The sequence below is a fragment of the Astatotilapia calliptera genome, chromosome 17, assembly GCF_900246225.1.
Source record: "Astatotilapia calliptera chromosome 17, fAstCal1.2, whole genome shotgun sequence".
NCBI lineage: Eukaryota > Metazoa > Chordata > Actinopteri > Cichliformes > Cichlidae > Astatotilapia > Astatotilapia calliptera.
Window position 1 is genome coordinate 1,810,705 of NC_039318.1, and position 13,205 is coordinate 1,823,909.

Consider the following 13,205-nt stretch of genomic DNA (forward strand, 5'->3'; position numbering starts at 1 on the left):
ACGCTAAGGGTTAACTGATGGCACGACCATAGCTGGACTGGCCGATGGTGATTTTTCGGGTTTTTGGGCCAATTATTTATTTATTTATTTTTATTTTATTTTTTTCCGTTTGGGATTTATTCATATAATCCATTAAATGTAAGGCACGTCTTATACTGTCCTGTATCTGTCTGTTTTTGAGAAATCCTGTCTGATCTTCGTCAATAATTTCTGGTATAGTATTTTTAAGCCTTTCTGCTATTATTGAGGTGATCTATAATCTATATTGAGGTGATCTATAATCTATAATCCATATTCAGAATTGAAATTGGTCGATATGAACTGCATTCCCTTTTGTCCTTGCCCACCTTTGGAATTACTGAAATGATTGCCTGTCTCCAGGATGCTGGTGACTCCCCTCCCTCCAACACGTAGTTAAAACATTTTAATATTAGTGGTGATAATAACTCTCTAAAGGTTTTATAATATTCTGATGTAAATCCGTCCATACCCGGCATCTTATTTGTTTTTGTTGTCGTAATTTGTTGCATTAGTCTTTTGTTTTGTTCCCGTCCAATATTAGGTAAATCCAGAGAGTGCAAAAATTTCTGAATGTTTAGAGGGTCAGCCTTTTGTGTCTCTGAATATAAGTTTTTATAATAGTTTTCAAATGAGTTTTGTATTTCTTTAGCAGTGTAACACATTTTTTGTGTCTCATCATCTTTTATACTGTAAATTCCTCGTTCTTCTTGTTGTTTTTTTTAATTCTCCAGGCTAATAGTTTCTTTGCCCTTGTCACGGTTTGCCGGGGCAAGCCGTGTGGAATATGAAATAGGACCAAAAATGCGGCAGCTCTGGTGCAGATGAGTGTTTATTTACAGGGGTGTGAGTACAAACAGCGGTGGCGACAAAACATGAAACCGGAAACCTAAACTGGGTAAACTAATAAGACAAACCAGAATGAGGATGCAGGGAGGTCCGGAGAAATACATACGGGGAGACGCAGGGAGACCGAGGGGAAACAACACAGACGAACCAGCAACTACTATGACAGAAGACACAACTTAAATACACTCAGAGAACACAGGGGGATTACATACAGGTGGGAACACAGCTGGGAGTAATTAACATGACGAGACCAGGGAGGCAAACTGAAAACACTCACATAAGACACAGACCTTCACAATAAAACAGGAACTTACACATGAAAGGACACAAACTAAGAAACGCGGACTAGATACAGGAACACATGGGCAGAACAGAGTAAACACTAACCAGAGGAAGAACAGAACCAAAATAGCGAAGAGAAAACACAAAACGCTGGGTCAAAAGGACCCCCTCAAAGGCTGGCTCCAGACAGCCCAACATGAAACAAAACAGCCAGAAAAAACAGAAAACAACCCGACCAGGGCGGGCGGCAGGGGCCCAGGAAGGAGGGCTCGAAGCAAAACAAAACCGGAGCACCAGAAGGCCAAAAGACAAAAACAAAAAACGAGCCCAAAACCAAAAGAAACGAAGCACACCAGAACACAGGAAAAAACAGAGTCCAAAACAGAAGAGTTCAGGGGGCCGACAGCACAGGAGTCCAAAACAGTTCAGGGGGCCGACCGTGCGGACGGCAACGGCGGCGACGTGGACACAGTTCGGGGGGCCGACCGTGCGGACGGCAACGGCGGCGACGTGGACACAGTTCGGGGGGCCAACCGTGCGGACGGCAACGGCGGCGACGTGGACACAGTTCGGGGGGCCGACCGTGCGGACGGCAACGGCGGCGACGTGGACACAGTTCGGGGGGCCGACCGTGCGGACGGCAACGGCGGCCACTCAGGCGATGGCGGTCCGGGGGCCGGCCGTGCGGAAGGCAACGGCGGCCACTCAGGCGATGGCGGTCCGGGGGCCGGCCGTGCGGAAGGCAACGGCGGCGACGAGGGAGACGACGGAGCAGTTCAGGGGGCCGACCGCGCGGAAGGCAACGGCGGCGACTCAGGCGATGGCGATCCGGACCAGGCGAGGCTGCAGAGGCTGGACTAGGCGAAGCACAGGCTGAAGCCGGACCAGGCGAAGCACAGGCTGAAGCCGGACCAGGCGAAGCACAGGCTGAGGCCGGACCAGGCGAAGCACAGGCAGAGGCCGGGCCAGGCGAGGCTGAAGACACGGAGGCTGGACCAGGTGAGGCTGAAGGCCCTGGAGCTGCAGCAGGCGAGGATGATGATGGAGCTACAGCAGGCGGCTGGACGGGCTGAACGGGCCCCTCGGACCCTCCAGCGGAGGCAGGAGGCTGAACGGGCCCCTCGGACCCTCCAGCGGAGACAGGAGACGAAGGCCGGAGCGGTCCCTCGGACCCTCCAGTGGAGACAGGAGACGAAGGCCGGAGCGGTCCCACGGACCCTCCAGCAGAAGTCACCACTAAGCCAGCAGTCATGGAGTCCTCTGGCAAACACGAAGGCAACTGGCGATGCACTAAGCACTGGCTCTGCCCAGGCAACGCTGACATGGTGCAGTTCTCAGGTGGCTGCATAAACTTCAGGGGTCCAGAATCAGCCGGGGACTGAGACGTAGCCTCTGGGGAAGCCCTGGAGCGGCAAACTGTGCCAATGGCGGCTGAACCATGAAAAGCACCTTGAGGTGAAATTAGACTTTCTCCCTGCATGGAGTGAATGAGTGAAACCGGTGATACTGGAGCCAGAGCTACGGGTAGCGGGGGCACTGGAGCTACTGGGGCCTGCGCTACAGGCGGCACTGGAGCTACTGGGGCCTGCGCTACAGGCGGCACTGGAGCTACTGGGGCCTGCGCTACAGGCGGCACTGGAGACTGAACTGAGGGTGGCACTGGAGACTGAACTGAGGGTGGCACTGGAGACTGAACTGAAGGGGACACTGGAGACTGAACTGAAGGGGACACTGGAGACTGAACTGAAGGGGACACTGGAGACTGAACTGAAGGGGACACTGGAGACTGAACTGAAGGAGGCACAGGAGACTGAACTGAAGGAGGCACAGGAGACTGAGCTGAGAGGAGCACTGGCTGCGGGGGAGCTAACCGAGCTGAGAGTGGCTGCGGGGGAGCTAACCGAGCTGAGAGTGGCTGCGGGGGAGCTAACTTAGCTGCCGGTAGCTGCACAGGCGATAAGCAGCTCGCGTTGACATCCGCCACACAAAACGCAGCCCCTGAATAAACAGTCATGCAGTCCGAAAATGAAAAAGAGTCCTCACTCACCACAGCCGGCGATTTAGAAGCCCGAATGTCCGGCTGTGGGGTGGCGCGCTTGCGGCGCGATCGGCGTTTCCTCCCCGCAGACGGCTCCGACGGGCCGGGCAAGATCACATCCGGCGAGTCAGGCAGCGAGGCAGGAGTGGCAGAGAGACGGCGCGGTGTGAGCCGGAGAAAAGCCTGCATGGTCGGAGGAAGCGACTGCAGAAGCCATGGCAGGCCAGAAAAGAGCCGTTGTAACCGACTTTCCACGGCACGACGAAGCTCCTCTGGAGGGTTCTCCAGCCATAGCCCGAGGAGAATCTCCACATTGTACGCAATGTCGTCCTGGAGCTCCTCGGACGGATTCACTGCCGCTGGGTCCATGGTGGCTGGTTCGTACTGTCACGGTTTGCCGGGGCAAGCCGTGTGGAATATGAAATAGGACCCAAAATGCGGCAGCTCTGGTGCAGATGAGTGTTTATTTACAGGGGTGTGAGTACAAACAGCGGTGGCGACAAAACATGAAACCGGAAACCTAAACTGGGTAAACTAATAAGACAAACCAGAATGAGGATGCAGGGAGGTCCGGAGAAATACATACGGGGAGACGCAGGGAGACCGAGGGGAAACAACACAGACGAACCAGCAACTACTATGACAGAAGACACAACTTAAATACACTCAGAGAACACAGGGGGATTACATACAGGTGGGAACACAGCTGGGAGTGATTAACATGACGAGACCAGGGAGGCAAACTGAAAACACTCACATAAGACACAGACCTTCACAATAAAACAGGAACTTACACATGAAAGGACACAAACTAAGAAACGCGGACTAGATACAGGAACACATGGGCAGAACAGAGTAAACACTAACCAGAGGAAGAACAGAACCAAAATAGCGAAGAGAAAACACAAAACGCTGGGTCAAAAGGACCCAGGATCATGACAGCCCTAGGGCCGTAATCATAATACTTTTGCTTAACAAATCTGGCTTTTAGCTCTTCTTGTCTGTCATATATATCATTTAATTTACGTTTTGTTAAATTTATCTCTTCCAATGTTTGAGAGTCTTCAAGAGTGGCGTGTTTAGTCTCTAAATTCTTTAATGTAAGTAGTAACTCATTAATTTGCCTTTGTTTCTCTTTCTTTTTGTACGAGGGCCACATGATCAATTTTCCTCTCATTACCGCTTTGGATGCATCCCATGTAACACTTGGGGACACCTCTTGATTATCATTTTGTTCACAGTAGTTTTTATATTCATTTCTTACAAATTGTATACACTTGGTATCATTTAACAAACTCGTATTCAGCTTCCAGCTATTCTGCTTTATTTAGGTCTCCAAATGTATAGACAAGTAAACACCTGCATGGTCTGATACATCTTTTACTCCTAGGTTACATCTAAGAATTCTATGTCTATCAGTATTAAACATAAAAAAATAATCCAACCTGGAGTGTACTTTATGGGGGTATGAGAAAAACATATAGGCTCTTTCCTTGGGATGTAGCTCCCTCCAAACGTCTATCATATTTCCTTCCACAAGAAGCCTTCTAACTGTCTTGGTCTCCCGAGTCGTCCTTTTAGTTTTGTTGTTAGAATCTAAGTGGGGCTGTAGTTGTATATTCCAATCCCCACCACAGATGAGGGTTCCCTTGGTGTGTTCCGCGATCAGATTAAATAGTTTCTTAATAAATTCCTGATCATTATCTGGCGGCCTGTAAACATTTAACAGAGTCACTAGTTTATGATCAATTTGACCCACTACCATAACGTATTATTATTATTTATTTATTTTTAACAGCATAAACAATGAAAGGTGGTGGATTGGCCAGATGCTGGCCGGTGTGTAAAAATAACTCAGTTGTTTGGTGGTGGCTATGGCGGAGCTTCCACAAAGGCCAGCAGGTGGATGAGAGAAAGGGGAGGCAGGAGGAGGAGAGACCCGAGGCGGCCGCCAGTCCGAGTGTCAGGTGAACTGAACTTCAGGTAAGAAGTTATGACCTGCAGTCTATCTGGGTCAGATATAAACCAAGTTTAGCTGGAGTTTATTTTAGTTGTGCTGACTTTTTACCCTCAGTTACAATAACTCGTACTGCGTGCTAGCTAGCATGACGGAGTTTCTATACAGCTGGGTGGTGCTATGATGTTACTGATAAGAGCTGAAAAGAAACACAGTTTGTCCCGGACTTCAGCTAGAATGAAAAAAAGACACAAAGCTGGATTTATTCTGTGTCTTTGCTGCACAGCTGCCTCTTCTTCTCTCATTCCCTCTCCTCTCTCTCCTGTTGCTACTTCAATCATGAAACTGATCAGTGATCAGCTGATCGGCTTTTCTCTCTTGTTTGTTTATCGCCCACTTTGCTCCAGAAAGAGGAAACCAGCCGATGTCGCGCTAAACAACAGCAGCACGTTTAAGCTTGATCAGCTGTTGTTAGAATGTATTTAATATTAATTTCTAGTATCAGCTGATGTTTGCTGGAGCCACAGCTGTAAAGCTGCTGGTCATGATGTCGGTTTGGATATGTGGTGAGAGGGAAACATGAAGATGAAACCAGGAGATGTCCTTACTGAATCATCAGAGCTGAACAGGTGATCGAGAAACAGGTTTACCTTTTAGGTGACATGGATGAGTTGAAGTTATGAGCTGTTTCTGAGAGACAAATAACACCAGGATCCTTTTCTAAGTAGCTGACAGCTGGTAACTGTGCAGGGGCGGGTCTAGAAAAGTGTTGCCAGGGGGGCAGGTAGGGCATTAACAGGGAGAGGGGGGCACACAGAAATACTTTCTTATTCTCATTTAAAATGTCTCGCTGTTATTAAATAATTATCTGAAGCTTACAACCAAAGTTTTTATCTGATGTAAAATGTATAGAAATCATACATATACCAACAAGACTGTACATCACAGTCACAACAGTGTTTGCTTTCATTCAAAGGCTTTATGGCTTTAATACCTGGTGGGCCGGTCTCTAATTAAAACGATTTTTTGTCCCAGTCCAGCCCTGGGCACGACACGCAGTGAATTAATCTGAGAAGGTGCATCAAAAAATAAATGGCTGGGCCAGCGGTGCACATCGCAAATTAGCTCGCATACTCACATTAGCTGTGTCGCTTCTTAATGACGGTATCTTAGCTAACAACCCCAACTACCAGATTCAACTTGTGATTGGCTAAAAATAACTTAGCCTACTGGTGAGAGGGACGTTGCTAGCTGGCAGTTTTTTCAAGAGATGTTGAAATTTCCACATTCTGACACTTCAAATGCTTCAGCATCTGCACTCTCAGCACAGCATCAGCACCGTGGAAATACTCGGATACATCCGTAGACTCGAGACAGAATTCACTATGCATTTTCGGGACTTTCAGGCGTTTGGACCAATGTTTTCATTTCTGATCAAACCAGAAAGCTTTAATGAGCAGCTGGATTTGTCTCGCATTAACTGGCTGAGTTAATGCCAGTTAATGCGACATCGAAATGCAGCTGATTGAACTGAAAAGCTCGACTCTGTGGGGTCAAAGTTTGCAGAACTACAGATGCAGCTGGAATCCACAGCTGTGCGTGTTCATGGAGCTGCATGTTCACCTGCTGGACATCACTACCTGACAAGCTTAACATTGCAGAGGCCTTATTGACAGTATTTGGCTCTACATGTCTGTGTGAGCAGATTTTCTCTCACATGAGTCCTCAGTGTCCTGAATGCTGGACACTCGGAGACCTGTGTCTGAGTGGAGACCAGAGATCACATTAACATGTGTGTCTCTGTATTAACAAACATGCTATATTGGCTCAGTTTATTTTTCTTATCATTGTTGTGAGAAGACCATAAATAGCATTTGTATTTTCTGTTGTACAGTTCATTTGCTGTTATGGATTAAAAAGTGTCTTTTTTTGTTTCCAAATAGCTGATAACTATTCGCTGATAGCCGCCGACATCTGCGAACAAATATAATTCTATGAAGTTGTTCTTTTTTTTTCTTTTTTTTTTTTTTTCTTTTTTTTTTTGTGTCCCGTTTGGATCTTTAGCCATCAGAATTGTTGTCTTAAGGCCAAGAAAGATGCCAAGCGGATTTATTTTACCAAGTGGAACATCATGGCCTTGCCATATTGGTCCATTTGATTGACCTTTATTATAATTATGAATTTATTTTATTTTCAGTTGCTACAAACGGGACAGACATGACTGGGGGATAGGACAGGGAGAAAGAATGAAAGAAAGAGAGGGAGAGAGAGAAAACCAAAGGGGAGAAGAGACGGTGAGAAGGGGGGGAAGAAAGAAAGAAAAACACCTGGGTCACCTGTATAGAGAAAAAAAACAGAAGAGAAAGCAAACAACAAAGAGCAACATAATAAAAAAAACAGCACCATCACAATAAACTAGCTAGCAGTAGATATCAGTAGATACTAAATAATAAACGATATTGTGCAGCACGCAAGATAGACAGCGCACAATGTGCTTTGAGGCAGCAGCCAAGAAAGCTGTAGTCCGCGTCTGTGAATACCCGTGTGTACACCGGTGTGCATACCTGTGTGGATCAGCATGCTTGCATTCCAAAGGTTTCTCCATGTAACGATCTGCTAGAGGGTGTCCTTCATGCCCCGTCCTCCAGGGCATGAAGCAGGTATGGAGGAGATCAAAACTCCAGACATCCAGAGGCCCCCAGAACACAAGAGACCAAGGAAGACCAACAGAGGGGCAGCCGCGCCACTGTCCCAGAAAGAGCTGAGGAGAGTCCCAGATGAGGGTTCACTCAGCAGCCGTGGAGCAGAAGCCAGGGGGGGTTGCAGTGACGCGCCCGTGAGCTCCGCCGGCAGCCAGCTGTGCCTGAGTGACTGAGCCCCAGGCCGAGAGGCCAAGGGAATCCCCACCTCCGAAGTGGCCCCAGCGAGCCCCAGGCTCCAGGCCCCAATAAGCGGCCGCCAAGGAGTGAGCCGGTGTGTACCCGGACGCCCACCCCCAGACACAAAGAACCACCAACGCACCGATGTCTGAGGGGGTCCGCCACTGGCAGGGGAAGTGGTGGTGGGTGGAGATAGGCCTCCAAACCTTGGAGGGCCTGAGATGTCCCCAGAGAGGTGGCGCCTGATACCCAACCTGACATATAGACACAGACATACAGGCACACACAGACACAAACATCCATTCCCCCCCTCATGCTCTCATATACACTTACTCAACACTCACCCAACGTGGAGACAGACATAAAGAGACGCTGTACACACGATCACACTCCCGAAGCGTACTCTACGAACCGGGTCTAGGTACCCTCAATGAAGTTGTTCTATATAGTGTGTAACTGTCAATATAGAGAGTTATTAAATTTATTGCTAATGCAATCATATGGCACACTGACTTCTGAGGAAATTTTAGATGGCACTCATCATCAGAAAGGTTGCCGACCCCTGATCTAGGTAAATCCCAAAGAGTTGATTGTCTTCATCTGGATGTAGAACTTTCAATGGGAGAAACATTTCGTCATTCTGCCAAGTGACTTCTTACGTCTCAGACTGAAGAGTACCCAGCCTTCTCGGAATATCTGGATGTGATCCTGGAAGGTAACCCACTCTGCTGTCCTACTGAGAAACTGAAAGAACACCCTACCTAATCTGAACCTAAGTGGTGTTCTACTTTATCGCTAACAAACAGACTGTTAGGTGGTTCATAAGTGCACATGGTGCCAGGACCCTGTGGGACATAGTTTGATCATTGATTGTATCAATCAGATCTGCAGTCGTGCTAGATACCCAAATAAAGAGAAGTTGAGCTTTCAGCTGGTCGCTTCTTGGTGTTGAGTTGGATCAAGTAGTGAGGAATGGTAAATGGTAAATGACCTGTATTTGTATAGAGCTTTTACTAGTCCCTAAGGACCCCAAAGCGCTTTACACATCCAGTCATCCACCCATTCACGCACACATTCACACACTGGAGGAAGGATGCTGAACAGGCCCAAGCATGTAGTAAGCGTGCAGAAGGACCATCTGGTGGAAGCCCTGGCTGCGTGGTGGCAATCCTGAACCAAATGGACACCAGAGGTGAGTGGAGGAATTAAGCTGAAGGAGGATTCTTATCATTCTTATCAGTCTTGGTGTGTCTGTGGCTCTGGCTGAAACCACAATGTGGGAGGAGTTAGGTGAGGTCATGGAATACGACTTTCAGTCAGCCTTCAATGGGTTTTAAGACACTGTCAGGTGACAGGAACATATACACAGTGTATAGTTCAGGTGTGGTATTGCTGACTTCAACTGATGATATAGTCTGAAAACCTCCAGGATCCTCAATCCCACTGATACAGTTAAACAGCTCCTTGATGGCATGGCCCCTGGTGTGGATGAGATTTGCCCAGAGTTCCTTAAACCCCTGGATGTTGCAGGGTTGTGCTGGTGACACATATCTGAAAAATCACGTGGAGATGTTGGAAGCTGCTTTTGTAGACTGGGGTGGTGGTTGCCATCTTGAGGAAGAGAGTTTGCTTCAAGTTTAGGGGAATCACACTACTTAGCCACACTAGGAAAATCTAAGCCAAGGTGCTTGAGAGGAGAGTCCATCCGTTAGTCAAACCTCGGACTCAGAAGGAACAATATTCTTTTTGGTCCTGGCTCTTTATCCTCTCGAGGTGCACGGGAGTTTGCCCACATATGTTTTGTAGACGTGTAGAAGCATTCAACCACATCCCTCAGGGGATCCTGTGAAAAATGCTTCAGCAGTATGAGGTGACTGGCCCATTTGGTCCCTGTACAGTTCTCAGTTCATACTGGAGGAGTTCACTGCTGTCTGTGAAGTGGCAGGAAAGAGAACTGGAGGAGGTAACTGGGGAGAAGAAGGTTTCTGCATCTCTGCTCAAACTGCTGCACACACCTGGTCCTGGATGGGCAGCAGAAAATGGATGGATTTTGTCTCTCTTTATTAAAGGTCCATGTTGCCCTAGCTGTTTAAAAACAATTATTCTTAAATAAAACCAGCGTATTATTCTTGGTTTTGTGCATTGCTGATCATGCACATAAAATCTGGTCTTTAAGTGATGGCGTGATGGATCCTGCTTCCGGGCCCAAACTACCCTGTGTTTAATAAGGCTTTTGTGTTTTTAACATGTTTTAATGCTTTGTATGTTGTTTTATTTATTCTCAAAAAGCCCCTAAAACCAGTCAGTGATCACTGTCAGCCTCTCTCGATTTTTATTACCACTGTTCATTTTAAAGCTCAGTTTTTAAGCCCCCTCCAGCCCAGCCCATGCAGCAGTATATGAATCACTAACCTCGTATTGTGGATGGATTATCTCAGTTGTTCTCCTGGCTGACGTTTGGTCCGTTTACAGCATCCTGCTATGTGATTACATTTGTCCCTAACCATCGGGAACCCTCACGTTAACTTTTATCGCGGTGAAAAAAGTTAGCGTTCATCCTGCAGCTTCACTGTTTATATTATGCTAACATAGCTGTGTCGCTAGCGATCATATACCAGCTAGCCAAACCTCAGTAACCCTACAAACGTCACTGCTGTTTAGTTTTCGGTCTTCATTTATGTTGGAAGTGATAGCAGAGCTGTACGTTTGAATTTGTTTCAGAAATCCCTCAGTCAGGACATGCTATATTATATTTAGGTGGAAACTAGTGAGCTAACTTCCTTCTAACTTCTAACTCCGTTACATTTAATAAATTCTGTTTTCATGGATGCCTGGATGTTAAACTTAATTGTTACACCTGGTAGAGCAGCAACGCTGATCATTTTATTACAGATGAAAGAATTTAGACAGTTTTTAACTCTTAGTGATGCCGCAGTGATCGCTTGACTTACGGACCAGCAGCAGAGTTTGGGCCCAGACACGGGTAATGACGTCAGATTTAAAGACCGGATATAGAATCGTTATTGAAACGAATTAGCATGGAAAGAGATCTCAACCATTATTCATTTAAAGTAAAGCAACAAAAAAGAAAAACACAAACACAAATAATCCTTACAAATCTAGATTTACAGTATAATTCTGGAACCGATTCTCCAATGTCTTGAAAATCATGGCTGAAAATGTGGGATTACAATTGTTTTTAAACTGTAGCATCCTAACATCCTAGTCCTGTACAAAAGTCTTGAGCCACTCCTTATTTCTTTATATTATGATGGAAAATAGGAAATAGGTGTAATAATTTCCTGACACATGCAAACATAGTTGCAGTGGATTCACCATGCAGTGCCGTATGTTCATACTTCCATCCATTTTGGGAAAATCCCCAAGACCGCTGGCTGAACTGCAGCCTCAAACCATGGTTTACAGATGACTGTAGACACTCACTTTGTACCCCCCTCCTCTCACCTCCTCCACAGGTATTGATGATGATTTGAACCAAAAGTGTAAAATTTGCATTCATCGCTCCATCAGACCCACTACTACGGATTTTCAGTGTTAGTCGTGTGTATGTTGGCATCCCGCTGTCATTTACCTTTTCTTCTTCCTCTCTTTTCAGTTTCCCTTTCCTAAGAATTGCTTCTTGTCAGTCACCCATTGACACCATTTCTGAAGAGGCGACGGAAGATAGTAGATGCTTCATGCTTTTGAACGGACGCATCTATTGGGTCCTGCTATTTATTTATTTATTTATTATAGACAGTCGGTTTTGGAAGAGAAAATAAATGGGTCAGATACAAGGACTGGACTGAAAATGAATGAAAACGCAACCAATGTCCAAATAAAACCTTTAAATAGTCTCAGGAAGGCCAGTTGCCCAAGACCACTTTAATTTGAATGAAGTCTGTCTCCTTGGAAACAAAAAATAAAAAAATGAGGGCCATTGAGTCAAAATTATAAAATATTTTATGGGGTCTTTTTTCGTTCTTTTTTTTCTTCACTAACCCTTCCTCATTCTATACGAGCTCTAATTATCCAAAAAGCATCTCTTCCACAAGCACAAACACCAGGACACATTTAAAAATTGATCCATATTTAACAGCAAAGCTCTCACCCTAGTTCTCAATGTTGATTTTAAAAGAAGCAGTCGTTCGACTGGGTTGTGGAGCTGCTTGTGGTATGTCGCTCCCTCAAGCACAAAGCGACTTCCACATCAAAATGTCACCAGCAACAACAGCTGCTGCTCCGGTGATAGTCCTTTAAAGTAAACTTTCCCCAACTCTCCTGAAAGCACACACATGCATTCACCCACAAAGTGTTTTTAATGAATAAGACAGTGAGTTGGGAGATGGGTAGGAGATGGAGGAATGTGAGGTTGGGTTTGTGCTAGTGTGTGTGATTGTGTATGTGTTAGGGAGGTGGCGGGGGGACACAAAGAGCTGATATTATAGGAAGAAATCTGTGTGGGAAAGACAGGCAGTCAAACTGTCAGGCGTGAGCGCTGAGACGGAACAAAGAAGAACAGTGGAGACGATTACAGTGGCGAAGCAGAGTGACAGAGGCATGGCGCACACTGATGAAGATGAAGGGAGAACGGGAATTACTCCACCACACACAGATGCCAAATACACCAACAGAGACGCACACGCTCGATTGATCAATGCCAGAGAGGAGAAACATCCTGATACAAGGCCTCGTATTCTCATTAGGCCTTGTGGATGCAGAGTAATGACTTAAAACCACATACACACCACCCAAAATATTAGCAACCTCTTTTATAGTCCAAAGGTTTTTTTATACCTTTATTTTTAGTAAACATCTGCAGGCTGCTGAGGAAAACAGGAAATAAAACATAGCACAAAGTAAGCCAGTGGGCTGTAGCAGAGGAAGAACTAGTGCCAGCTAATGCAACAGAGGTGAAACAAATACCGTCTGTTAGACTGACTTGTTGCCTGACCGGCCACACAGCCACTCAGCCTCATTTATCAATGTCAGCTCCCTTTCAGATGCTTTAAAAAGCTTCTACTGCCATCTTCTGGAGGATGTCACACAAGACAGTCCAACTTTAAAGACCCATCTTTGTGAGCCATATCTTGATGTTATATTAATGATATTATTTAATTTAACGAAATAATAATATATGCACATTTAATAAGTATATTTCACATTTCAAGAAAATCTAATA